This window comes from Homarus americanus, unplaced genomic scaffold (assembly GCF_018991925.1).
Source record: "Homarus americanus isolate GMGI-L3 unplaced genomic scaffold, GMGI_Hamer_2.0 scaffold29373, whole genome shotgun sequence".
NCBI classification, from domain to species: Eukaryota; Metazoa; Arthropoda; class Malacostraca; order Decapoda; family Nephropidae; genus Homarus; species Homarus americanus.
The window spans coordinates 610,977-636,844 of record NW_024736157.1 but is presented as its reverse complement, the minus strand read 5'-3'; positions in this window follow the sequence as shown (position 1 = coordinate 636,844).

Sequence of the window (25,868 nt, the reverse complement as noted above, 5' to 3'; positions counted from 1 at the left end):
CACTAACTACAACCACCACAACACTCACTACAGCAACCATCACAACCTTCACAACACTCACTACAACCACCACAACACTCCACTACAGCCATCACAACACTCACTACAATCTCCACAACACTCCACTACAACCACCCTGTACTCACTACAACCATCACAACACACTACAACCACCACAACACTCACTACAACCACCACAACACTCACTACAACCATCACAACACTCACTACAACCACCACAACACTAACTACAACCACCACAACACTCACTACAACCACCACAACACTCACTACAACCACCACAACACTCACTACAACCACCACAACACTCACTACAACCACCACAACACTCACTACAACCACCACAACACTCACACACACACACACAAGACTAACATGTTGAATATACCTAAACTATACATGTGTATCCAATGTATACATAGTAATAAGCATATTACACCAATCATGTATACTCCGTTACTTGGCGAAGTGTACAGATCAATAATACGTGTGTATACATATGTGTATATATAATATATATATACACACACCATCAAATAAACTCCTAATGCAGTATCATCAAATATACAGTATACACTATATATATATATAGTACCACATACAAACGAAAATATATTAATACACATGAAAATACACCAACAAGGCCCCTCTAGCACACTAAGTATACACAACATACACAAACATCAAACATACATTAAGCATAAAAGTATGTGTGTACAATCAATAACACACATTAAACAAAGGAATATATTAACACACACACACACACACACACACAATACAAATCCCAAGTCCACCTCTCTCCCTCCCACAACACCCCCACTTCCCTACCTCCCTCCCACCTCCTTTAGCCAAAATATACAACGGCAGCAAATTGCTAAAAGCGGTATCATCTGCATAATATAATCTTAGTAGGGAATCATAGTGCACGAATCACATTTTAGTCTTAATCCTTACGCCCAAGTCCCAAACCTCCCCAGCGCCCGCCCAATACCCCTCTCTCTCTCTCTCTCTCTCTAATCCTATTTTCTGAACAGCTCACCCCCTTCGCTCCCTCTAATGCAATTTTCCTATATTTATAATTTCAAAGTTGCATACACGGTTATTAATCATATTGATTTTCCAATTTACTTCCAATTACGTTTATAATTTGGCCCTATTTTTCTCCGAGCCCGCTCAGGATTAATGTAGATAGGCGGCAAAAGTGCTTCAGGGAGGGAGATGGGGAGAGATGGGGGAGGGGGGAGAAGATGGGGGATGGGGAGGGGGAGGGAGATGGGGAGGGAGATGAGGGGGAGGGAGATGGGAGGTAGAAGAAGAAACGGGGGAAAGGAGAAAAGGCTAAATAAGAGGGATGGAGAGGGAGGAGAGGGAGAGCGGGGAGGGATGGGGAGGAAGAGAAAGTTGGAGGAGAAACAGGAGCAAAAAGATAGGAGAAAAAGAAACTAATATATTTAAAAGAGAAAAGAAAAAGGAATAGAGAGAAGGAATGAGGACTGATTAGGAGAGGGGGAGAAAAAAAAAGAAGAGGAAGAGGAAGGAACGGAAGACAAGGGGACGGGAAAGGCGGAACCGAAGGGAAGGAGAATAGGAAAAAAGGAGGAGAGGATGGGATGGGACGTAACGAGAAGGAAAGGCTTAGGTGAGATAGAAAGGGAGATACTTAGGTGGAAAGGTAAGAATGGGAGAGGAGGAAGAGAAAAGGTGATGATGGAGGGAGAGAGAATGTGATAATGGAGGAAGGGAAGAGATAAAAGATGATGAATGAGGGAGAGAGAAAATTTGATGATGGAGAGAGAGAGAGAGAGAGAGAGACTACAAAACTCATTCTCTACCCTTCTCTCTCTCTCTCTCTCTCTCCTTACCCCCCTCCTCCCCTTCCTGCCTTGTACCTTTTAAATCACAACATGGAGTGGGAGTGGCAGTTAGCAGGCGTCAATAAGGTGTGCCAACTAATAGCAAGATTACAGGAGTGTCGCCCTTGTTACAACCCAATTATGACACGATCAACACGCTGACGGCACACTGGCTGGCTGACGACGCATTGACTGGCTGACGGCGCACTGACTGGGTGGCGGGAAACTGGTTGGCTGACGGCACACTGGCTGGCTGACGGCACACTGGCTGGCTGATGGACCATTGGCTGACTGACGGCACACTAGCTGACTGGCGACACACTGGTTGACTGACGGAGAGCTACTGAAGGACTTATTACTATCGTCATCACTGTGTGGACGGACACACACACACACACACACACACACACACACACACACACACACACACACACACACACACACACTATAAATCATCAAACATCAGTACACATCAAAGAACGAAAACAAAAATGAACAAAAATAATCCTCAAAACAAAAGAAGAATGAATGGAGAAGTGAAGAGAGAGATAAAGAGTTAAAGAGAGAGAAGGCGAGGGGGAGAAATAAAGAAGAGAAGGGATAAATGTGGTAATCACGGGGTGTGGGGAGGAGGAGAAGGGCGACGCATCCATGGCAAAGAGAGAAAGAGAAGAGAGAGAGGGAGAGAAAGAGGAGAATTGACAAATTACCCGGAATTGTGGGGGAAGGGAGAGAGGAGATGGGAGAGAGAACAAAATACGATTGGGAACTGCGGAAACAAACGAAAGGGGAATATAATACCTTAAACGAGAGTAATTAACGAACTACTGCCACTTGCAAGGAAGGGGAGACACACACAGAGAGAGAGAGAGAGAGAGAGAATCCGTAACACCTCCACCAAAAACTAGACCAAAATAACAACATACATAAACCAACAACAATCACAACTATTCACATTGTAAACCACCACTACCTACTACTACCATCACCAACCACCTACCACCACTACCCCCCCTCCCTCCTCCCTCCCTCACCTGTGTGCCCTCCTCATTGCCACACCTGAGGTAATAATCTAACCCAAATATCGTAAATTCTTCACACCCCAAAATGACAGAGAACTTGACGTTAAGGACTCCAGCATGTTGGGCTCGCCTGGGGGGGTGGAGGAGGTCTTGTAGCCCAGGTTAGCAAACACTTTTATTTTGGACGAATCATTAAGGCGGATTAACTTAGGTGTTTGTGGTAAATGCTATATCTGTCAAGTCGATGAGGCGGGCGAAAAAAAAACCCAGCTTAATCTGCATTCATCTAGTCGTCATCCTCCTGTTCTCTTTTTCCCCCGTCTCCTTCCTTCACTCATCCATCTCATCTCTCACCGCCTTCTCTACCTCTCTCACTCACTCTCTCCCCTTCCCATCACTCGTCACCTCCTAACCCCCTCCATCATCCTCTCCCATTAGCATATTTTTCCTTTTCTCTCCCTCTCTCTCTCTACCTTCTTTCCCCCTCTTCGTACTTTTCTCATTAGTCCTTTACAGATATACACAACTTACTATACTATGCAATGTACAAGTCATACATTAAGTCCCATACAAGACATACAATTGTACACCAAATCATATTAAACAATTATACTGCAACACACACACACACACACACACACACACACACACACACACACACACACACACATACTCTCCCCTTCCCTCCCTTATCCACCCCTACCAACCCCTTCCCCTTCCTTATCCACCCCTTACCAGCCCCATTTCCCCCATCATACAACCCCAGGAACCCATTATAACACGCGAGATGTTATTTCATTTCAGAATTAACGCTAAAAATATATTATAAATCACTCAGAAAAACGCATAAAAGCCCCACCTCCCTCTCCTCCCCCATTAAAGGGACGGGCAAAAAGTGGTTCCCCATAAAATTAAAGGAGGGGCCGCCCATCCTCCAGCGTAATAAGTTTCCCCATTAAGAAAAAACTAATTAAAAACAAACGCCGAGATAAATGATAATGTATTTATTACATATAGTATGTATGTATGTATGTATGTATGTATGTATGTATGTATACTCTCCTACTCGTATGTGTAAACTTTAAACATATACATACAGTAGGGTCATGTATACCATACCAGTTTTTCACACATGTATACCTGTTTATCTTGATTTTATGTAATAATGCATTCGAATGTCACCCAAATTATGCATTCACATACATATGCATATTGCATTTGCATGTACACACCGTAATATGGGTTAAGCACTTATCAACGGTTATCACAGTCACTTAGCGTGTGAAAGAAAGAAAGAAAGAAAGAAAAAAGAAAGAGAGAAAGACAAAGAAAGAAAAAAATAAAGAGAGAGAGAGAGAGAGAGAGAGAGAGAGAGAGAGAGAGAGAGAGAGCCCGGGTCAAGTTGCTCCTCAATACCTCCTAGTTTAATCTCAAATGTGGTAATTACAGATATACAAAACGGTGCGCCAGGCAATTAAAAGTTACTTGTAACAAGCTCTCCCAAACTTTTATTCCTCATTAGATTGGAATCAATTATGTTACACGCTAAAGTGCGAGGTTTTTTCCTTCCTATCCCCCTCCTCCCTCACTCCTCCCTCACTCCTCTCTCACTCCTCACTACTCCTCCTCCTCTCCCTGCTGTTGATCGTTCCTCATTCTTACTAACAGTCATCTCTTTCCCCCTCTTATTCTTTACTCTTTATTCTACGTCGTCTTTTTTCCCCTCTCACCTCTTTCCTTCTCCTCCCTCTCACTTCCCTCTTTATTCCTCTTACTCTTTACTAGTACTACTTTTACTCCCCTTTCTCCTTTTCTTTCCACCATTATTCCTCCTCATTCTTCTCCCACTCACCCACCCAATTAATCCTTCTCACTCCCACTCATTTTCATCTCTTCCCTCCCCCACTCCTCTCCTCTTTCACTTGCCATTCCTGTTCTATCTTCCAGCCTCTCACTGTCAAACTCACCTCTTCCTCCCCTTTATTCTCCTCTACCTTCCCTTCTTTCTCTATTCCCACTTCTCCCTCTTTCTCCTTCCTCATTATCCATTTACTCTCCCTCTCTCCCTTTCTAAATCATTAATCTTTTCCTCTTCTCTTTCCTCCCCCTTTCTCCTCCTCTTTTCTCTCCCTCTCCCTCCCTCCCCCCCTCATGTTTTCTAGCTACACTCATAAAATCATTAACAATAAAATATTATGAAAATTAGTAGAGAATAATTTCCATTTTTTTCCGTAAAAGATAATGTTTATTAAAGCCAAAATAAACATTAATGTAAGGGAATATAGTGTGTCCTAGTTTAAAATATTAACTTCCTAATCAAGGTGGACATAGAGTAAAATTGAATTCAAATGTAATTTTATTAAAAGCCAATTAATATGAAATAATAATGACAAAAATCTTGCTTCATAATTACTGAAATTAAATGCCAACTCGCAATTATACGGCACAAAAATTCTTAATTAATTCTTCAAAATTTAAGCCGTTGGACAAATTACAGCAAATCCCACGCAATAATAACAATATATTGTCATTATCATGAAGTTGAGAACGACGCTCCAGCCATCACAGCTGACGTGCGGACCCCACTATGTTGTTGCTGTTGCTGTTATGAAGCTAAAACAACATCCTCACTTTCTTATACAACACCTTCCCACTTATTCCCTCCTTTCATCATCAGCTTTCCTTCCTACTACCCGCATATTCCCTCCATTATTTGTTCCCTCCTTTTCACATATTCATTCTTCCTCCATCAGCTTAACAAATTACTCCTCCAAACATCAACTCCACAAACTCTTCCTCCCTCCCTCCCTCCCTCCACAAACTCCTCCTCTCTTCCTCCCACAAGCACTTCCTCCTCTGGTCTTCCCTGCTCGCTCGCTCACCCTCGTCTTTCCTTTTATAGTTAATTAGAGCCACCCTAAATCTGTGTTTTACATAACTGCGACTTGACTTAACTCATGGTCTTTAGTGTTAATTCACACAGGTTAAAGGTGAAGATGACAGACGTCTTGAATACCACAGGTAAAGCCACCTATTACGTCTGTCATTTACCTTAATGACTACTGTGCCAGTCTCCACATACATACATACATACATACATACATACATACATACATACATACATTACATACATACATTACATACATAACATGCATACATACATACATACATACATACATACATACATACATACATACATACATACATACATACATACATACATACATACATACATACATACATACATACATACATACATACATACATACATACATACATACATTAATTTAAGTCTCCCCAGCTCGTATACTAATCCAGGTACTATTCTACAGTTACCTGTTTACCTCGTAACTCCAGCACCTGGGGGACGCGCCCCCACAGTGAATGTGTCCCGCTACACGCTAATACGCTCAGGTGTGTTAATGCTCAGAGAAACAGTGTTAGAAAAGCCGACTCAGCTTCCTGTCCTCCCTCCTCGCCCTCACCTGAGATCGTATAAACTAAGGGAGGATCGGTACACGTGACCTGGAGCGTCCACGTTACCAGCCCGACGCCCCCCTACCCACCGTGGCAACGCCTGTGTTGCCCCCGTAGTCAGTGCTGGCCTACCTCCCACCCTCCTCCACTTCCCCCGCAGGCGCGGAGTCATCGTTGAGGCTGCACACGACAACAATGCAGTGGGCAGGTTACCCTCGTCCAGATAATGACAAGTGAACATCAAGCTGGTGAAAACAATGCCACGAGTCGGTAATTGGTGCTGTTACTGCCGCTGGTGCTGTGTTGGTGCTGCTGTTACTGTTGCTGACGCTAATGGTGTGTTGGTGCTGCTGCTACTGTTGCTGACACTAGTGCTGTGTTGGTGCTGCTGCTACTGTTGCTGACACTAGTGCTGTGTTGGTGCTGCTGTTACTGTTGCTGACACTAGTGCTGTGTTGGTGCTGCTGTTACTGTTGCTGACGCTAATGGTGTGTTGGTGCTGCTGCTACTGTTGCTGACGCTAATGGTGTGTTGGTGCTGCTGCTACTGTTGCTGACGCTAATGGTGTGTTGGTGCTGCTGCTACTGTTGCTGACACTAGTGCTGTGTTGGTGCTGCTGTTACTGCGCTGACACTAGTGCTGTGTTGGTGCTGTTGTTACTGTTGCTGACGCTGATGCTGTGTTGGTGCTGTGTTACTGTTGCTGACGCTGGTGTGTTGGTGCTGCTGTTACTGTTGCTGACGCTAATGGTGTGTTGGTGCTGCTGTTACTGTTGCTGACACTAGTGCTGTGTTGGTGCTGCTGTTGTTACTGTTGCTGACGCTGATGCTGTGTTGGTGCTGCGTTACTGTTGCTGAGCTAATGATGCTGTGTTACAATGGTGTGTTGGTGCTGCTGTTGTTACGACGCTGGTGTGCTGTGTTACTGCTGTTGCTGTTGGTGTTGCTGTTACTGACGCTAATGGTGTGTTGGTGCTGGTTACTGTTGCTGACGCTAATAATGTTGCTGACGCTACGTGTGTTGGTGCTGCTGTTACTGTTGCGCGCTTTGCTGTGTGTTGGTGCTGCTGTTACTGTTGCTGACGCTAATGGTGTGTTGGTGCTGCTGTTACTGTTGCTGACGCTAATGGTGTGTTGGTGCTGCTGTTACTGTTGCTGACACTGGCGCTGTGTTGGTGCTGCTGCTGCTGTTGCTGACGCTGATGCTGTGTTGGTGCTGCTGTTACTGTTGCTGACGCTAATGGTGTGTTGGTGCTTTGCTACTGTTGCTGACGCTAATGGTGTGTTGGTGTGCTGCTGCTGTTGCTGACGCCAGTGGTGTGTTGGTGCTTCTGCTACTACACACTAGTGCTGTGTTGGTGCCTGCTTGCTGACGCTGATGCTGTGTTGGTGCTGCTGTTGCTGACGCTAGTGCTGAGTTGGTGCTGCTACTGCTTTGCTGACGCTAGTGCTGTGTTGGTGCTGCTGCTACTGTTGCTGACGCTAGTGCTGTGTGGTGCCTGCTGCTGTTGCTGACGCTAGTGCTGTGTTGGTGCTGCGCTACTGTTGCTGGTGTTGTGTTGGTGCTGCTGCTACTGTTGCTGACACTAGTGCTGTGTTGGTGCTACTGCTACTGTTGCTGACACTAGTGCTGTGTTGGTGCTGCTGCTACTGTTGCTGGTGTTGTGTTGGTGCTGCTGCTACTGTTGCTGCTCTTGATCCTGGAGGGAGGGCGTCTGTCTCGCTCTGTAGGACCTGTAAGACCCGGGCCAGGAGGGGCACCAGAGCGCCCAGCGGCAGGTGCTGTAAGGCACACTTTGATCCGCTGAGTTAATGACTATTAAGAGAGAGTTGGGACAGTGTTGGTCTAATCGGGAACGTTCCACGGCCTACCTACTACATTATGCAGCTGTGCTCTTACCCCGTGGACTGTGGGAGACGCTCGCGATACTCAACGAGAAAACAATATTTTTCATGTTGGTATCTTAAAATAAGAGGCGTGTTCACTGTAGAGGCCAGGTGGTGTGTTCACTGTAGAGGCCAGGTGGTGTGTTCACTGTAGAGGCCAGGTGGCGTGTTCACAGTGGTGTGCTCACAGAGAGCCAGGTGGTGTGCGTTCACTGTAGAGGCCAGGTGGTGTGTGCTCCTGTAGAGTGTGCCTGCCAGTAGAGGCCAGGTGGTGCGTTTACAGTAGAGGCCAGGTGGTGTGTTCACAGTAGAGGCCAGGTGGTGTAGTGGTGTGTACAGGTTCATCATCACCACCACTCCTCCCTCAGCAACACTCCACATGCTCCACCACCGCTACCTCCGTGTTATAGACGCACATCCACCAACTGGCTAATCCACATCCTGGAAACTTCTCCTCCTCTACTCCCTTCCTTCCCTACCCTACCCTACCCCCCCCCTCTCTCTCTCTCTCTCTCTATCCACATCCCCAGGTTCCAACTTTTTACCCTGGGTCCCAACAGCCATAAATCTAACAAGAAAATCCCCAGTTACTCAGATACAGAGTCTCTCCCTAAACGCAATAGTCCACCCTAAACTCCACTTATCTACCCCTAACTCTTATCCACCCCCTAACTCCACCTATCCACCCTAACTCCACCTATCACCCAACTCCCCTAACTCTACCTATCCAATTCTAACTCCACCCATCCACCCCCCTAACTCCACCTATCCACCCCTAACTCCACCTATCCACCATCATCGATCCACTGCAACCACATAATAAATATATATATATATATATATATATATAATCTTTAGCATCAAATCTACATCCACCAAAACATGGCTCCACCAAAATCCTCCACTCCACCACCACAAAGCACTCCACCGCCTCAACACACTCCCCTGCCTCAACACACCCACCGCCGCCTCAACACACTCCTCAACACACTCCACCGCCGCCACAACACACTCCAGCGCCACAACACACTCCACTCACATACCCACTGCCACAACACACTCCTCACACTCCACCCCACCACCCACACACTCCACCGCCACAAACACACTCCACAACATACTCCACCGCCACAACACACTCCACAACATACTCGACCGCCACAACACACTCCACCGCCACAACATACTCCACCGCCACAACACACTCTACCGCCACAACACACTCCACCGCCACAACACACTCTACCGCTGGTCCACTACATCCGAGCCTTCAGCGGACTACGGAGATCCCTATTGCCATTCTCAAAGGCTCTAAATTCAATTACTAGTCGCGTTCGTTTTAGAGGCGACTCGCTAATTCGATCTCGTGGTCAGCTTGGGACAGAACGGTGGTGGTGGTGGTGTTAGTGTTGGTGGTAGTGGTGTTGGTGGTGGTAGTGGTGTTGGTGATGTTGGTAGTAGTAGTGGTGTTAGTGGTAGTTGTTGGCTGTGATGGTGACGCCAGAACTAGTTTTCAGAATGGTTATAATCATGGCAGAGATGATGTCAGTAATGATGATTGTCCTTAATATTAGTTAATAATGTTAGCGGTAATGACGTCATTAGTGGCGTTAGCATGATGGTGATGTCATTAGCGGTGTCAGCAGTGATGGTGATGTCATTAGCGGTGTCAGCAGTGATGGTGATATGTCCTTAATATTAGTTAATAATGTTAGCGGTGATGACGTCATTAGTGGCGTCATCATGGTGGTGATGTCATTAGCGGTATTAGCAGTGATGGTGATGTCATTAGCGGTGTCAGCAGTGATGGTGTTGTTTTATCGGTGTCAGCAGTGATGGTGTTGTTTTAACGGTGTCAGCAGTGAAGTTGTCATTTGCAATGTCCGCGATAATGGTGTTTTCAATGGCAATAATAATGATGACGATGATGATGTCATTAACGGCGTGTCATCGTGTTGACGTCAAAGAGATGATGTCAAGAACTGGTGTCAGTATGTTAGCCATGAGAGCTGTCGGCGGCGAGCAGGCAGAGGGCGGCGAGGAAGACTTTTGGCTGGAGGCGGGCGAGTAAATATGGGAGACGGGTACCTTAATTCCATTAGCGATGCATCATTGACGACAAAGGAAACCGGCAGATAGACTGGAGAAACCTCGGCTGACCTCTGCTCTCCCCCCCCCCTACCTTCCCCCATCCCTCCCCCTCTTTTACCCCACCTACAACCCCCATCCGCCTTCTCTCCGTCAAACACTCCTCGTCGCCTCTCTCTCTTCTTCCCTTACAACCTATAGTATCTTCCATCTTCCCCCATCATTGCCCCCTCTCCTCCCCCTTCCTCTTTCCTCTTACCTTACACTCCTTCCCTACAACCTCTGACCACATATAACTATTCCTCTCCGTCCATCCTCATCTTCTCCCAGCAACACAGCTGTTCTTCCTCATTCTGTATCACCACCACCACCACCACTACTCCTTTGCAGCAATTCAATCGCCACCAGAATCTCCCTTACCACACCACCACTACCCCACACTCCACCACCACCACTCCCCACTCCACCTCCACTAACCCCCACCACTACCTTCCACTCCACCACCCCCACTCCACTTCCACCCACTCCACCAACACCTTCAGTAGAGTTAATTCATGAAACTCTGGCACCACCAGCAGCAGCTCCACCCGCGTCCGGTTATTAGAGGCGGATTCAGACTTCCTTTTGTTAAAGCGGTGCAGTTCCTAACAGGCTCAAACACAGGCCGCGCCGACAATAAATTACAAATATAATTCAATCACCCAGAGCAGTAATCACGTTTGGCACAGTGAATCGCCAATATCCGAACTGCTGGAGTCGAGTGGCTCTCCCTCCCAGACACCAGGGGCTGGATACTCACTCAAGGTGCATACATCCCCCCCCCGCCCCCACACACACACACCTTTATGACCAGTCTAGATAGAAGATTCTTGGTACTGACCTAAACGGCTTAAATTCAAGAAAATACAATTATACTTCCAGATACCCGCGGATACCTTCTGAACACAAGTAAAATTATACTGTTGCCTGTACACTGTAGCTATTTATGATCATTGAACGTTTTAAGTATGAATAGAGACATTAATCGCTTCATTGCTTAAACTAATTGATAACTCCAATTTTGCAGACAATACGAGGGCTTCCTACTAACCCGGTTAAAAGCTTCATTTTAATTTGGCCAAGGGCTTCTGGTTACCTTGCCACTGGTTTCATACCATCTTGGGTAAAAAAAAAATCCCCTTAACTGGCCAAAGGCTTCCTCCCGTCTCTGTCCTGGCCATAACTTGGCTCAGCGAGGAGGCCGGGGACACGCGCACTAAGCCTGTTATTACGCACACAACATCGCGAGTAAGCCCTTGAGTAAGTGTGAGTAAACCCTCGAGTATTTCGTAACACAGTGAGGAACAAGTAAGAGAGAACCCCTGAATGACTGAGTAAAAAGCCACCCCCTTGAGTAAGTGTTAGTCAAGCCACTGAGAAGACTGTTACGGTAGTATGTTGAGGAAGGGTCCAGCTAAGCCAGTCCTCCCCGACCCACTCAAAACAAAACATGGAGGCCACATAAGGAAGTCAACCAGGCTCACCACCACATGACCTACCAGGCTGAAGCAAGGCACTTAATCCCTCGTATACAAAGTCAAGGACGATAAAACACGCATCTCCCGACGGATTTTGTTTCACGACGGACATATGAACGGGCAAAAAACACCACCAGTGGTAGTTACAGCGGCGGTAGCAATAGTAGCCATAAGTAGCAACAGTAGGAGCGGTAGAGGGGTTGTAGCAGCGGCAGCAGTCAAAGTAGCAGATACATAGCAGGAGTAGCAAAAGAGGCAAGTACCAACAGTAGCAAGAGAGACAGTACCAACAGTAGCAAGAGAGGCAGTACCAACAGTAGCAAGAGACAGTACCAACAGTAGCAGGAGAGGCAGTACCAACAGTAGCAAGAGAGGCAGTACCAACAGTAGCACGAGAGGCAGTACCAACAGTAGAAAGAGAGACAGTACCAACAGTAGCAAGAGAGGCAGTACCAACAGTAGCAAGAGAGGCAGTAACAGAAGTAGCGACAGTAGATGTTACCAACATACTCGTATACCAAAAACCAAACATATACATTGTCTTCTCTCTCTACTTCTCCCCTGGCCACAATGGCGTCCGCACTTCCACACAAACGATAAACAACTAACGACTGACTCATTCCTTCCGTTTCTTTACTCAGAATTAAATCACTACATCAACAGCTAAAAACAAAAACCCATTACTCAAAAAACAATATAGTACAGGTCATTCACCGTGACACAGAGCAGAAAGAAACATTCCTTCACTGTAGACACTGTTGTTCACCTCGACAGGGTAGGTTCTCTCACCCCGACCCTGTACGAGGCAAGGCAGGAGTAGTCAACCACAATATAACAGAAGTGGGAGGGAATATACACTTCCGTTTGGCCACTAATATATAATTCAGAGCTAAATATCCAAAACTACCTAGGTAATAGCACAGAGAGAGAGAGAGAGAGAGAGAGAGAGAGAGAGAGAGTGTGTGTCAGTCACGTGTTGTTACCAAGTGCTACATAGGAAAAAAATTCACACCATATGAATACTGAATAAAATTTTACCACAAAAAAGTTGGATTTCTCTGTGATTAGAGAGTTTAGTTTTTACTTATGGTATTATAGTAATATATAGGAGCATATACAATATTAATAAGCTGGATAGATAGAGCAAAAATTATATAGTAGAAAGTAGATTTAAGGGAGATTAAAGTGCGACAAACTTGAACAAGACGGAAAGAAAGAGGGAGTAAAAATATATAAAGTTGTTTATATACAAGTTTATCTGCGTCTGAGGTGAATGGCAGCTGGCAGGAGTGACCTTACCTCCCGCCTCTCACTCACCACCTCATTAATTATCCACCACATCCATTTAACAATAACAACAACAAAAATCCGCCCGACATCAAATATACATTTATAACCCTAAATAAATGTTTCTTGTCAACACCACTTCAATATTTATTCTCCTGCAACTTTCACCGGATTTCGTGGGTTTTTTTTTTCAACCAGGAATTGATCATGAATAATGAAGTCAAGCCAATACATATTTCATTCTATATTATAAATTTATAAAAAAAAATCATCGGACTGAACCTCCACGGTATACCACACTCCCTGTACTTACCTGTTCATCTATGTGAGTTATTCATTTTTTGCTCTTTATTACTGATGCAAAATACTCCCAAAATTACAAGAATAATGCGGGGCGGTCGTGTGGATTATTCATAGTCAAGACACAAGTGAAAGGGTATAAATAACAGTTAAAATCTTATTAATTCATACGCGGCCAGAACAAGAGAGTCACACACACACACACACACACACACACACACACACACACACACACACACACACACACACACACACACACACACACACACAGGTAAAAATTCCACACGCTGGCATTCAGGCACTCGGTCATTACAGTGCCTCTCCTCCCACTCCTCTTCCTTCGTCTTCAACTTCAACACACTTCGTTGTCCTGACTTTTAGGTGGTATTGCTTTTAGACTGCGTTTGGCACCGCCTTGACACCGTGAACTGTCTTCGTATCATCTTCATCACCAAACAAACTCCCTTAATACCACAAACTACCTTCTCATGTTCCGTCATCACCCTAATATCACAGATTAACTAGGTATACATCTATTACACCCTTATTATACCAATAAGTACCTTGGTATTACATTCTTGTATTACCCAAATATCTCGGCAAAGCCTTAATACCATCTTACTGTTAGTTGGTATAAAGGTATCTGGTATTTGTATGGCAGTCCTCCCTCCTTGGGTGAGTCAACACTACTCTAAGTCCCTCTGATACGTCAATATTAACGAGGCATTACTTGGTATTATGTTGGTATCGCGCTGGTAATGCTTTCGTACCACTTTGGTAGTGGACTCAAGGCTCTTTGATGTTGTCTGTAAGGTGGGTTTGGTATTGATTTAACACCTAGTTACTTGGTAGTGTGTTATCATTATTTCCTTGTCATTACTGGTATCGTCTTACTGTGTAGGTCTGTTGGTTCGAGCCCGGTGTACCTCTAAGACACACAACTATGAATTGGTACCTAACTTTGCAGATAGGGAAGTGAAGACGGTCGAGTGCAGCACAAAAAAAAAGGAAAACAAATCTACATTGTGCTGTTTACTCACTGCCTCTAACTGGCCGTCAAGCCTATTAGACCACCCATTATTCGGTATTCCCCTGAATTACTTCGTATAATCGATTAGTACTGTACTGGTATGATACATCGGTCAGACGGCTCCTGTCACGTAGCATTTTGGTATTTAATGAAGCCTCGAATTGATACCAAGTCCTGTCACTATGAGGGAAGGAAGGAGGGAAGGAGGGAAGTGACAAAATGGAGAGAGAGGGAGGGAGGGAGGGAGGGAAGGGTGCCATCATTAAAGGGGAAGAAGGGTACAGATCAATCGTGGAGGAAGGAAGTGGAGTCGAGATAGAGGGAGTGGAAAGAGTGAAGGAGAATAAGGAATAGAGAAAAGAAAATGTGGGTATAAATAGGAGGCAGGGAAGTAAGGGACAAAAGAGAGGCAGGGCAAGGAAAGAATCGAAGTAGAGAGAAAGAAGGAAAATGAATGAAGGAAGGAACATGGAGGAGTGGCGTGTTTATATATCAAAGGAGTTTTTTTTTTTTTGTTGAGGAACCACTTGAACGGCCGGCAGGACTCAAAGGGCTGGTTGTAGTAGTGGTAATAATGATGGTGGTAGCTATTATAGTGGTAGTTATGGTAGTATTAGTGGTGGTAGTGGTAATTGTGGTGGCAGCTACGATAAGTGTTAATTATGGTATTGTTAGTGGTGGGAGTAGCTGTGATAGTAGTAGCTCAGGTAGTACTAAGAATAGTGGAAGTGATGGAATAGTCATTATGGTGGGGTCGTTTTAGCGTTAACAATTTACTTATAGACGCGATAGTGTGGTACAATTCTTAACAGTGGTACCTAACTTATGGTATGGTAGTTCACACAATGGTATCGGCCAATTGGTTACAGTGACGATAATTAGTAAGTAGTTTACACCATATAACAATTACCAGTAATCTATGGCATATGGTTTAGAGCGATAGTAACTAGTTATGGTAGCGGTTCAGTAAACGAGTACGTGTTAAACCAAGGGATAGTCAAACATTCTTAGAGTTTTATTTTAGTCCTTCCGTGTGAATTAAACATTTAGTAGCATTTCAATTAAAACTTTAGGCAAACTTTCCGGGAAATAATTGTTGTTAGTCCGGTTACAAAAATGTCTGGTGAAAGGAATCATTTTCGAGTCGATATGTTTATATTGTTATTATTATTATTATAAGTATTGTGTGTGTGTTATGAACTATATAACGCAATCTGTCCCAACACAGTGATTATGTAACATTCTCATATAAAGACTCAAACATAATCAAACATAATCAAACACAACTATCACCACCAAACACAAACATCATTATCATCACCACCACCACACACCATCACCCAAAACAAACATCACTATCACCACACACCATCACCCAAAACAAACATCACCACCACCACACACCATCACCCAAAACAAACATCACTATCACCACACACCATCAACAAAAACATCACCATACAAACATACACACCATCACAACACATCAACAAACATCACCATACACACACCAACACCACACAGGCAACTGAAACGTCGTCACCACAACCACAAAACCCAGACGAACTCCGGCACCACCATATACAATACAAATTCATCAGTTCCTCAATTTCTGCGCTGACCGATGGTGAAGTGGAGGGAAAGGGAGGGAGGGAGGGAAAGGGGAGCGTTAGGAGGGTGGGAGGAGGAGGAGGAGGGCTGTGGTGATAGTGGTGATGGTGGTGGCTGGTTTGAGGGGGAGGAAACGAAGGATGGAGGGAGGTGGTGATGGGGGTGTGAGGGAGGACTGAAGGGGAAGGGGGAAGAGGAGGGCAAAAGTATATAGAGAAAGGGGTGGCAGTGGTAGTGGTGGATGAAGGGGGAAGGGGAGGGGAGGAGGGGGATGGTTATTTCAATGGGAAAATAGAGACCATTTTATCGCAGTTCCACCAAGCCTAAGGTAAACAAAGATGGTTGCGTTTTAAATTTAATCTGTACGCCAAGTGGTGGGCGGATGTTATTTTAGGGAGGGGTCCACCAGCCTCGCCCCACCTTTTTCGCTCAACGGCGCTTCGGCCTCACTGTTTTTTTCACATCACCGCACACACCGCTTCGATTCCCTCATCCAATACCTAAACCAAAGCAAACGTTGGTATCACCACCTTAGAGATATAACACCAAGATGCTCTACATGAGAACGCCCTAGAAATACGTTCCCGTTCACTGGATGGCGAGGCGAACGAGCTGAACACGCGTCCGAAAACGCACGTTTAGAAAGCGAAACAGCGAGAAATATTACGTTCGACGTGGCAAGTTCACACTTCGGAGCTTTGTTTATTCTGCAATTAGTTGATGTGTGTGAATTTATCGAATATTGGAGGCTATTGTTTGGGGCCGCGGCTCGTCTAGGATTTCACCAGCGGGAGAACTCGGCCCAAGCTGTCTGGACAGTGTGCCAATAATGAAAAACCTTTCACACTTTGCTTTACATTATACAATAGCAGAGACATTCCACACTAAACACTTTATACAACACCACAAACACACCACACTTTATACAACACCCAACACAGAATTAACTTACAATATTATGAATTTTTTAATCCCAATAATGAAGAAAAAGCACATTATTAAACATATTTAAATAAAAACAAAGTAAAATGACATAAAACATACAGGTCTTAAAACACACATTACCAAACCGAGTACCGCCAAGACACAACAATATATGGTAACCGGAAATGAAATTAACACACAATATAAATTTCCATCCAGCACCTTCAGCACACCACAAGTGACTCTATGGGCAATCTCTCTTGTGTTACATATGAGAGAGAGAGAGAGAGAGAGAGAGAGAGGTGCTAATAGGGTGTAACCATATCTAGAAGACGCCCATCTATTCCGCTCACTCCTCCCCCCAAAATTCTCATCCATCCACACCCTCAACCCACATCACCCCATCCCCATCCATACCAGCCAATCTTCATCCACATCTCATCCTTATCCATTCCCTATCCTTATCCACTCTCATCCACCCCCCCCCTCCCATAATAACAATAACTAGACTTGCTATGGTCTCGTTAGAATGGAAGAACACCATAGTGACTTTTCACGTTATGTGGTCAGTGGTTGGCGTGGCATCATCCTGTTAATTGGTGGTGGTCCCGCTTTTTGAGGTCATGTGTGCCCCCCCCCCCCTCTACTTTGCTTGTTTCCACGCCTGTATACTCCCTCATTTTGCTGGCTAACCATTATTATTATTATTATTATTATTATTATTATTATTAAGCTGTAAACAGTTATTGAGAAAAGACATTAACAAAAATCATTAACTAATTTTACAGTACATAAAAGCCACGATAAGCGTTCCTGATGTTACATAATTATTTCAAAATTCCAATTATTCAAAGTGAAAATTCGTTAAAAGCCATAAAAAAAATATTGAAACTTTTACTCTGTAGGTATATAAAACCAGTACCTTAAATGTCAGTTCGGGACACACAGATTGTTCATTACAAGACACACTGACGGACAACCAAAACACACACAAAAATATTTAGTGGTGCGTGAGGCGAGGGGGACGGTCAGCCACCAACACCAGCTGGAGCGGTGGTGAGTGGCCAGCAGAGGTCGTGTGAGTGGCCAGCAGAGGTCGTGTGAGTGGCCAGCAGAGGTCGTGTGAGTGGTCAGCGGAGGTTGTGTGAGTGGCCAGCAGTGGTCGTTTGATTGGCACCACCACCACCACATCATCAGCAGCACAGCAACAGCACCACAGTAGCAGCACAAAGCACAACAGCAGCACAACAGCAGTAGCATCACAGCAGCAGCAGCATCAGGTTGTGTACAGGCCGAGCAACAAAGAAGTAAATAGCCATAACTCTCACCATCTACCGCAAAAATATTTACACCAATTCCAAACAAGCTTTTAACAGGACTCGGTAAATAGTGTTACGTAAACCAATTTTATCCCCTAAAGGAATTATTCTCGGCCTTCAGATGGATTTATTGCTGAGGAATTAATAGTCAATTTTGTAACAATTGTCGCAACAAAACTGTGTACCATTTTCAATATTGGTGTGTGTGTGTGTGTGTGTGTGTGTGTGTAAATAATAATAATAATAATAATTAACGGTTTATTGAAAAAGTTCTGGCCCGAAGGCTGAAAATATACGTGGGCATAAATGACATGCATACATTGGTGGTTTAACAAAAGCCTTCATTAGAGAAAGGTAAAGGAACATACAGTGAACATACAGATTAATGTAGGTGTTGAACAGCAAAAACGTAGTGTAGTAACTCCCTCCCAGATGGTGTTGGGAGGGACCTCACGTGGTGTAGTAGTTCCCTCACAGATGGTGTTATAAGGGGCCTCACGTGGTGTAGTAATTCCCTCACAGATGGTGTTATGAGGGGCCTCACGTGGTGTAATAATTCCCTCACAGATGGTGTTATGAGGGGCCTCACTTGGTGTAGTAATTCCCTCAGATGGTGTTATGAGGGGCCTCACGTGGTGTAGTAATTCCCTCACAGATGGTGTTATGAGGGGCCTCACGTGGTGTAGTAACTCCTTCACATATGGTGTTATGAGGGGCCTCACGTGGTGTAGTAACTCCTTCACAGATGGTGTTATGAGGGGCCTCACATGGTGTAGTAATTCCCTCACAGATGGTGTTATATGAGTGAGGTGTGGTTCCAGGCCTTCCTATCGTAGACGGATTAACACATCGCTGGTAGTTGGGTCTCACAGGCCGTTATCACTGGGTACCTGGGACCTCACTGTGTGAAAGGTCAACTTGGGTACCACTGTTACTGTTGAGTTGTTCTCACTGACTTAAGCACTGTTCACCTCTGTTTAACACTGGTTCCATTTCTTTCCTAAATGAAATAGTAACTTCTGGCGTGAACTTGTTGATATTCCGGTGGGGAGGAGGGTTCAGGGGAGGGGATTGGTATGGGCCAACATAACAGTTGACCTGGCTGCTCCGAGAGGAGCGCCAGGTACGTCTTGACCCTTCGGTGGTCAAAGACCTGAGTATTAATGTTATTGATATTATTGTTAGTAATGTGCCGGTTTAGAGCCAACATGAGCAATCTCAATATCTGGTAATTAGTTTAAGAGTGTGGGTAATACACCTGACTTGACTCCTGGCATAGGATGATATACCTGTGCGCGTCTGAGCTTCCGGGCGTCAAGTAAGAGGAGGGGGTATAGCTGGAGGAGGGGATATAGCTGGAGGAGGGTATGGCTGGAGGAGGGTATAGCTGGAGGAGGTATAGCTGGAGGAGGGGGGTATAGCTGGAGGAGAGTATGGCTGGAGGAGGAGGTATAGCTGGAGGAGGAGAATATAGCTAGGGAGGTATAGCGGAGGAGGAGGTATAGCAGGAGGAGGGAGTGCTGGAGGAGGAGGTATAGCTGGAGGAGGAGGTATAGCTGGAGGAGGAGGTATAGCAGGAGGAGGGGGTATAGCTGGAGGAGAGTGGGGGAGTTTAAGAGGACGAAAAAGGGGAGGAGGAAGTTTGGAAGGGGAAAGAGGAGGAAGTATCCCTGGAGGAAGAGGAGGAGGTGAGGGCGTCCTCCCCACCCTGGCAGAACATTATTCGTGGACACGCAGCCTCACACTATGGATCCCTGGTGCGTGGGCTTACCCCCCTCCCCCTCCCCTCACTCAACACTTACCCCTCCCCTCCTTCCATCTAACCCCTTCCTCACTCAAAACCACCCCCTCTCCCTCACTTCCATCACCTAACCCCTTCCCTCCACATCACCCCTAAACCCTCTCCTCATCATCTAACCTCTCCCCTCACTTCATCCACCTAACCACCCTCCCCTCACTTCACCCCTTCCCTGACTTCCATCGCCTACCTCTGCCATCCATCACCCAAACCTTCTCTCCATCATCATCCCTCCCTTCCATCAACCACACCCCCCCCTCTCCCTCTATCATCACTCCATCCCTTCAATCCTTCATCTCCATCACCCTTCCTTCCCCTCCTTTACCTCCATCACCCACCCCTCATAACTATGAAAAACGACCACCCACCCTCTCCCCTTCCCTCCCTCCCGCATACATCGTCCCTCCATCATATTAACATACACACCTTTCCTCTGGACATACTAGGAGCATTTTTTGTCACAGTGATATGCCAGGCTGTCATAACCCAGTGACAGGTGTCGTCAGAGATTCATGTGTGTATAGTTTGTGTAACTACGACCCTTTTATCATGTTCCTCCGTGTATATTGTTTACCATATACGGATAAAAATAATAAGTAATAATAAGAATAATAATAGTAATAGTAATAATAATAATAATAATAACAATAATAACAATAATAATAATAATAATAACAACAATAATAACAATAATAATAATAATCATAATAATAATAATAATATTTTAAAATTGGTGTTGCTGGGTGATAGTAGTAGTAGTAGTAATGGTTCTGTTACTGCCGTTGGTGTTCGTGGTTGTAATAATGGTGGTGGTGGGTGAGGAGAAGATAAGTAGGAAGGTGGGGAGGTGAGTCAGGAGGTGAGGGGAGAAGGTGAGGCTGAGGAGATGAGGGAAGGTGAGGTCAGTGGTGGAGTGGGATGAGGGAGTGTAGAGGTGGGATGAGAATGAAAGAATGGGATGAGGGTGAGTGGGATGAGGTGGGGGTGGGATGAGGTGAAGTGGGGTGGGGCAGGGGTGGGGTGGGATGAGTGGGGTGGGATGAGGTGGGGTGGGATGAGGGTGGGGTGGGATGTGGGTGGGGGTGGGATGTGGGTGGGGTGGGATGTGGGTGGGGTGGGATGTGGGTGGGGTGGGGATGTGGGGTGGGGTGTGGGATGTGGGTGGGGTGGGATGAGGGTGGGGTGGGTGGGGTGGGATGTGGGTGGGGTGGGTGGGGTGGGATGTGGGTGGGTGGGATGTGGGTGGGGTAGGATGAGGGTGGGGTGGGATGAGGGTGAGGTGGGATGAGGTGCAGTGGGATGGGGTGGGAGTGGGTGGGGTGGGATGTGGGTGGGGAGTCAGGATGAGGGGTGGGTGGGGTGGGATGTGGGCGGTGGGATGTGGGTGGGGTGGGGTGAAGGGAAGTAACACAAGACGCGGCTACCTATAACCCAAATAACCAACCTACCTGTACCTTCAGGAGTAAACACGCCCCTGAAAGCCACCCCAGGTAACGTTCACCAGTACACCGGTCTTAACCTACACAGTACCTGGTGAACTATGAGCCGGGAAACTGGAACTAAAAGAGGAGATAAATTCTATACCCCTCCAAAAAAAATAATAATAATAATTACGTTTGGATTATTATAAAGAAGTGACTGGGAGGACTATAACGTGGGATAAATTATTATTATTATTATTATTATTATTATTATTATTATTATTATTATTATTATTATTTACTATCGATTCTTATCATTATCCAGTATGAAAAGTTATCATTCCCTTTTATTTTTTATCATTAGCTATTATTATTACCATTATAATTTCCATTTCCATTAGACATCTTATTCTGTGAGGTTAAATCAGACCAACACGGCGTGAGTCAACAATGGTGAAGTTTGAGCCCCACTACACCAGGTTCACTAATGACTCCTCTACCGTCAGCCAGTCTCTCTCTCTCTCTCTCTCTAGTTGAACCCCTTCCTCTCCTCTTTCGTTTAAACCTTTCCTCTTCTTTCAAACTCTTTCGTTAAACCGGTTCTTCTCTCTCGTTAAACCCATTCCCCTCCTCTACCTCTTCTATCTCATTTTCGCTAAAACCCTTTCATCTCCTATTCCATTCTCTTTCATAAATCCCTGTCCCATATTCCTACGTCCAGCCTCATACAAGTGCCTCGCTCCTCCCCCTATCCACATACACCACTGCCTGCCCCCCTGGCCCCATAAACCACTGTCCCCTCCCCTGCTCATTACTCCCGACCACGTCTGAGGTGGGAGGATGGAGGTGGGTGGAAAAGGTGGGGGTAACGGGAGGTGGGTGGAGGTGCGTTGGAAGGGGATGTAGTGGGAGAGGGAGGGAAGGAAAGGGGGATGTAGGGGATAAAGGGAAGTTTGGAAAGATAAGACAGGTGAAGGGTTGGGGGTGTAAGGAGGGGGAAGAGGAAGATAAGGGAAGGGGAATGGGAGAGAAAAGAGGAAGTAGGAGGGAGGGGGAATTAGGTGGGAGAGGTTAAGGGGTAAGGGAATAGGGGATTTGAGGAGGTAAGAGGAATAGGGGAGGTAGGGAGTAGGGGGTTTGGAAAATTAAGGGGTGTTGGGAAGGTATGGGAGGTTTGGGGAGGTTGAGGGTAAGGGAGTAAGGGGGGAGCTCGCTAATGTATTTTCGACACGTTAAACAAGAACCTCATCGCAACAATGTGCTGAGTCACGGGGCCTCCACAGCTAATCTCTCAAATATTTAATCAACAAAGTTGGTCGTCTCAGTTGTGTGGATGGAGGTTTCCAATCCTAGGAGGGTGAGGGGGGGTCTACAGTGCGCACCGGACAATTCCCCACTTCTCCCCATCAACCTCCCTTTGATGCACCCCTTCCCATTTTCCCCATCCCTTTGGCGCATTCTTCTTCCCCCTTCCCTTAAGGGCGCATTCCCCCTTTCTCTCCTCCTCCTCCTCTCCATGCGCCTCCATCACCGCGCACGGGTCATTGTGCATCATCAGAGCGAAGCTTACCTCTATGGCTCTCCCCTTCCCTCCAGTGTCAAGACCTGACTGAATTACTCAGAATAGGCAAACTGTACTCTAAGCTTTGCCAATAAATTTGTTAACCGTTAAAAAATCTGCCCCATCCTCCTACTTCCTCCGTATCTTCGTCCCCCTTCAATGTTACTCCCCCTTCCCCCTGGACGCTGTAACACTCACCACCAACAGGTTGAATAAGATGCTACACAAAAGTACTGTACGATAAAATATTCCTGTACTCGGAAATGGTGACGAAGTGTTGATAGAAACGAAAATATCCGTGAATTTTTTTCTCAGTGTTCATTCATTTAACTGTATAATTATTTACTAATAAATTTCTATTAAGTTATACGACCTTCCACGAACCATGATGTAAACTTCATTACAGAAACTAAATTTTGTTGAGTCACAGGGAAGTTTCACAAAATTTTCGATTTAATGGCACCAAAACTCTATAAACAAGTTCGTGGCGTTCTTGTCAGTACATCGGGTCGAACAAAGTCATCTGCGAACATCTTTCAGAAGGTCATTAAGCAGTGTACACCCCGGGGTCCAGTAATTTAGGTTACACTGATGAGAAAGGATGTCATAGGTGTCAGGTGTCACAACTTTCGCTTCACCGTGTGTGTGTGAGAGAGAGAGAGAGAGAGAGAGAGAGAGAGAGAGAGAGAGAGAGAGAGAGAGAGGTAATCGAATTTAGGGCACTGTACGGCAGCATTAGAGAAGTTGGTATATGGTATGGCAGGGCAGGGTAGGGTAGGGTAGGGTAGGGTAGTCACTGTAAGTAGCGGGACGACCTTCACAACGGCGTCTTTCTTACTACCTTGGACGGGGCAACAAGAGAACGCTTCTCTAAAAGGCCTCTATACTACTTCTTGTTGCTCCCTTCTCTTTCCTTCCATCATTACATATGTCTATCTCCCTTCATCCTCATACTTTGACCTTTTCTCCCTTTTTACGCTCTCCATCCAGATACGTTGTGTTGATGGCTCTCTTCCCTATGTCTCTTTTCATGGATGTCTTAATTTCTCACTTCTCTTCCTCTTTCCCTTGTACCTGTCCTCTACCTCATTTCACTTTGGTTCTCGCCTTATTCATCGGTTCACCTTCTTTACTACATACTATTCTATATGTGCCTCCTTCCCTCCCCCCCTTCCATACGCTTCTGCCCCCCTCCCCCCGCCCACACACACAAAGTTCGTCCACATCAGCCTCTTCTTCCTCCCTCTATTCATGGCTCTCCCTCACTCCCTTCCTCCTGCACTTTTCTCCACCAAGTTATTGACATTAGTTTGTCGGGCAGTGGGAAGGTAATATATATATATATATGTTATCAGGATCAACAAGGAGGGAGGGAAGGCCACCACTATCACCAGCCAGGATGGAACAGCGTTATGGCTCGGCCCGCGCACTGAACAGCGCATTTGTTTACATTACTAACTGGCCAAGAATCCCCGCCAGACAGCTGCCTCTCTTAAAAACCTCGCCAACACTTCACGAGCACCCAACGAGCTGGTGCTGTACATCCCTCCCTCACTCCCTACCTCTCATTCACCCTTGCCGCTACAGATTTACAAGAGCCAATTCAACTAATTCAGCTAATTCAGGGTTGTGTTGGGGAGGACGGGACTAAGGAGAAGTGGGGGGAGGAGGGCAGGAGGAGGAGTAGGAAGACGAGACGGGAGGTGTGAGGGAGGGAGATACTGTAGGTGGGAGGAAGATACAGAGGTGCAGCCCGAGGTGGAGAGGAGGGAGGGGGAGAAGGTCAAGAAGTGGAGAAAGGGGAGAGGAAGAGAAAAACTGGGGAAGAAATGAAGAAACACAATGTAAGGAGGGGGGGAGGGAGATGAAGAGGGAGGAGGAGGAAGGGACGGGAGGAAGAAGAGACAAAAAGGAGGAACAAAAAGAGTAAAAAGTGAGTGGAAGAAACAAGGAACGGGGAAGAAAAGAGAGAGAGACAGACAGAGATCAAAAGGCAGGTGGAGAGGAAGAAAAACAAAACTGGAGAAGAAGAAAATGGACAAGAAAAGATATGATACCTAAAAGAAACTCCAAGGATTCAGGGGCAGAGTCAAGGAAAGGAGAGGAGAAGAAGAGAGAGGAAAGAAACAAGGGGATAGAAGGAGAGACGAAGGAGATGAGTTGAGAGAAGGAGAGACATCGGGGGATAGGCGGGGGAGGAGGAGAAAGAGATATCGATAAAATATAAATTCTCAGCAAGGATTAAGCACAAGAGACTTATGACTCATCTCGTCGGGAAACTTTAAGAGAGACGGTCTTAAGTTTCGTGACACCCAAGACCTGACATGTCTCGCATTTCCCCGGCCAGAACCACACACACACACACACACACACACACACACACACACACACACACACACACTCAAGCCAGATAATCCCGTACCTGATGATAACACCCCCTAAAGCTAAATGGGGGGGTTGGTTAGGTTAGGTTAGTTTAACATTGGGCTGTTTAATATTTAGGTGATATAACCAGGGGGTCCTAATCTTCATGAGATCCCAATACCTTAATATAGCCATCACTGTTGAAGCAATAATAATAATAATAATAATAATAATAAAACAACAATACTAACACTTGTTCTTCACTCAACCTAAAGAAACCATTGAACTACTCGACCAGGGTGATGAACAAAATAAACAATAACTACACTTGTTCTCGATAACACGACGTATTGCACATCCGAGAACCAATATTACTGTCACTAGAA